Source organism: Mus caroli, chromosome 8 (assembly GCF_900094665.2).
Source record: "Mus caroli chromosome 8, CAROLI_EIJ_v1.1, whole genome shotgun sequence".
Taxonomy (NCBI): Eukaryota; Metazoa; Chordata; class Mammalia; order Rodentia; family Muridae; genus Mus; species Mus caroli.
Genome location: NC_034577.1, coordinates 71,829,244 through 71,833,398, shown reverse-complemented (window position 1 = coordinate 71,833,398; position 4,155 = coordinate 71,829,244).

Below are 4,155 nucleotides of genomic sequence, written 5' to 3'. Positions count from 1 at the left end.
AAGAAAGGGGAAAAGCTGTTTCCTGGCTGAATAAAGCTGAAACACCTGTGTGCCAGAAATACACAGATGTCAGACAGGCACAGAACCGCTGCGGATCCATCTGTCCAGCACACTGCACTCACACTCGGGTGGTTTGGGTTGGTGACCAATTAGGGTGGGAAACCCACACCAGAGGGAAAGATTCCTCTGGCCTCATTTCTCTATTGCCTTGCAATTCTCCTCCTCATGTTTCCCCCTTACTGGAGCCCTACCCAAGCACCACCATACACTGCCAAGAACAATGCTCTGCTCCAAAGGGTCTTGGAAGCTCCTTATGTTAGAGCTGTCTTTCCTCTGCCATAACTCATCCCGCCTTCCTGACTGGAGGGTCCAGGAGGAAAAATGGAAAGAAAAGTAATGCTTGCTGAACTGCTGTCATAAAAATATCTGCCCATTATGTGCTGGCATAGGAACTACTGCTGGGGGAAAGGTATGCCCGGCTTTCATCTTTCTTAACGTGTTTACTGAGCACTAATGCACCTGGCTTTGTGCTAAGCGCTACAGCATTGGCTGACAGAGTCAGGTGAATAAAAAATACTCAGCAACCAATGAAATGACAGTGCCCATTTCTGTGTTTTGAACACTACATGATGTTCTTACAACTGGCCTTTGTATTCTGTTGCTTTTATCTGTAACCTGTAGGTTTTTGTTCTCCTTTTGTATGGAGCAATGTCCACAAAGAACATAGAATGACTCTAAATGGATCAGCACAGCTCTGACTCGTGATCATTTCAGAGGATAACAAGATGCTCAAAGGTGAATCAGGCTTTAGTAAGCCATTAAGTTCTGGGTATTACACAGATGTACCTTTCAGAGTGTTTTGGGACATGATCTGTAGTATAGGAGCAGATGAATGTTAGGAGGAGATGAAAATTATCAATCAGAACCTCAAAAAAATGCTGCAGATATATATATTCTGGAAACTGAACGCTAAATGGCAAACCATACTCAGATTCCCCAGGGTCTGTCATTCACACACACACACACACACACACACACACACACATATGTATATATATATATATATATATATATATATATATGACAAATTCTGCCTGGCACAAGGATCATTTCTGGTGGTTTTCAGTTGATTTAAGCTGAAATGCTGGACAACCAAGTAATGTAGCTTTTTATTTGTTTGTTTGTTTTAATACATACACATATATGCATGTATACACACACACACACACATATATACATACAAACACATAATTTTCCATGGAGTTAAACATATGATTACTGAAAAGTCACTGAATAGTGCAAATTTTCTATGTACCCCTTTTGTATGGAGAGTACTAAAAGTCATAACGCTTGTAACTAGTTATGCTATATTGATCCAAACTAAGAGAACGACACTAGGACACCTCTGGAAACTAAATGCTAAATGGCAAGCCATACTCAGATTCTCCAGGGTTTGTCCTAAGGTTCTTCTCTGGTTCAAAGAATTGATCCAGAATATTATAATAAACTGTAGTGAGGTTCGTCTTGGTTTTAAGTGAAGTCTTTATCAGGACTCAGTTGATGCCTTACTGATACATCACCACTTTTATAAAGAAGACCTCCTCTTTGGGTTCTGTAATATGCAGAGAAGAGGGTAGACAGCGGGTGGAGAGGGAAGAAAGGAGTACCCCAGATGGTTTTATTTTTGAATCTACCTGCAGAATGAGTCAGAAAAGTGGTTTTCCTGACTTGCCTGTCTTCTCAGGCCTGAGAGGGGGAAAGGTCAAGTACTCTCTCTTGATAACTTTGTTAATCTCTAGAGACTCAATGGCTATTCACCCAGAGCAGCCCTGGGTTACTATTTACATGTCTTAGTTGGGAAAAATGAAGGCCTGCCTTGCAGAATAATTGCTTAGGAGCACAAAAGCAAATCTCACACATAGGACCAAAATGAAGGCTTAAAGGAGGCAGATACAACTCAGCCTTGAAGCCCAGCACAGTGATGAGACTTGTTAGAAGAAAGGGTGGTTTGCCAAGATGGCAAGAAAATATTGTGTGTATGTATATGCCCATACACAAGTTCATGTGTGTCTACATGTGTGTGTAGGTATATGTATATATGTGTTTACAGAAGACACAGGTCTTTATGAAATGCCTTCCTCAGCCTGTCTCCTTCTTTTGTGAGACAGGTCTCACAAGGTCTCTCACTGCACCCAGAACTTAAGCATTGTCTAGATTGGCTGGCCAGGAAACCCCAGGGATTCTGTTTCTCTCTTCTATGTGCTGCTATCACAGATGCATGCCTCCACATCAGCACTTTTACCATGGATGTTGGGGTTTAGAACTCAGGTCTCAGTACGTGCATGACAAGTACTTTACTGACTGAACCATCTCCCTATTCCCCTCTACCCCAAGAAAATGTTTCTGCAAAGAAATATTTAGAACAGAAACTGAACATGAAGTCTCTCAGTGTGTTTGGGAAGGTGAGAAGGGGTCCCAACCCCCACAATTGACAAATCTGGGCTGGCACAGGGATCATTTCTGGTAATTTTTCATTTGATTTAAGCTACAAATACTGGACAACTGAGTAATGTAGCTTATTTGTTTGTTTGCCTTAATACATATGAAATCTGCAAGCCAGTGCCTGGCTGGGTGCTCTCTCTGGATCTTGAGGTCTAAACTGTCTGGGATGGAGGAACATTCAGAGAGAGTTAGCTGCATTTTGGACCCAGGATCCTGAGCTACAGACATCAAAGTGATCGGCTTCTTGGTTCTGCACCAGCAGACGCTGGAGGTTGAACGGCAGGCATTACAGCACAGTAATGATCATTCATCTTAGTCACAATCCACAATCGCAAATAGCTTTCCATGCCTCCCTCCCTCGTGCCTCCCTTGCCTTCTCCGTTCAATCCCTTCCCTCACAATCCACATGAAGCAAAATGTGCTCATTCCTTTGCCCCAGTAATGCCAGTAATGATGCTGTTGGGGGCGGGGCAGGGTTCTTGGATCAAAGAAGCCTCTCTCACAGTGCCCTGTGTGGGAAATGAGCCTCACTCTCCAGCCTGCCTCTCTTACTTTCTCTCTCCACACCACGCATTCTTTTATCGCTTCAAATTAACATTAAAGAACAATAACCAAGTGATTCAGGACTGCAACTGACAAACAAACAAACCAAAACCTGGGATCCTTCCACAATAAAACTCCATAGAATGCAAGAAACTGGCACATTTTTAAATGACCCTTTATTAACAGAGGAAAAGAAAAAAAAAATCATATGAGGTAAATCCTTCACCAAGCAACTCACCAGGGAGCCTGGTAAAAATAAATTGCACAGCCTTAATTTTTCTAGCAGCTTCCATGCTAATTCTTTGAAACTGAGTACGAAGCCCTTGGCCTAATCCCAAGAGCCGCGCTATAGTAAATAGTGCACATTTAATGCCGAGGTTCCTTTTAGCACCATTCAGACAGTGACTTCAGCTGCACAGCTTAGTCATAGCAGACATTTTTGTGGTGAAAGCATTAAACCCACATGCAGCTCTCTTTCTGTGGTCACTGGGGGTCATGCTCCTTCCCCATTAGCTGAATAAATCATAAAGTCGGCTTGGACCACCCAAGGAGCACGGCCAGCATGCCGCAGGCAGTGCCTACAGCTTGCTATTTCTTTTCAGAATCTACAGGGGGAAAAAAGAAGCAGAAAAAGAAAAACAAGGTGGAAAACAGACACACACACACACACACACACACACACACAGACTGGCCATAGGAAAACATTTTTTTTTAAATTGCAATATCTTTGCAAATAATTTTTTTCTTGTATAGTTTTCTTTTAATCTATGTTGTTAAAAACAAAAGCAGCTTAAGAAGAAAGTTGAAAAGCTAAAGCCACATGCACGCCTCCTGTCATAAACTGCAGTTGGACGGATTTTATTGTTGTTGTTTTCTGTTGATTTTAAATGAAGGAAGCCCACCCTGTGTGGCCAGCCTCTGATAAGACACATAGCAGATGCAACGGGGGAGCTGTGCATCCGGCGAACTGACAAGGCCAAAGGGATTTAACAAGGAAGCCACCGTGTTGTCTAATGTCCCCTGTGTCAAGTGATTCACTCCTTCAGGGGTGGGGGCGGTGGAATGGGAGGAAGGTCTTCCAGGCCCCATTCTCATCCGTCAGTAAATAAG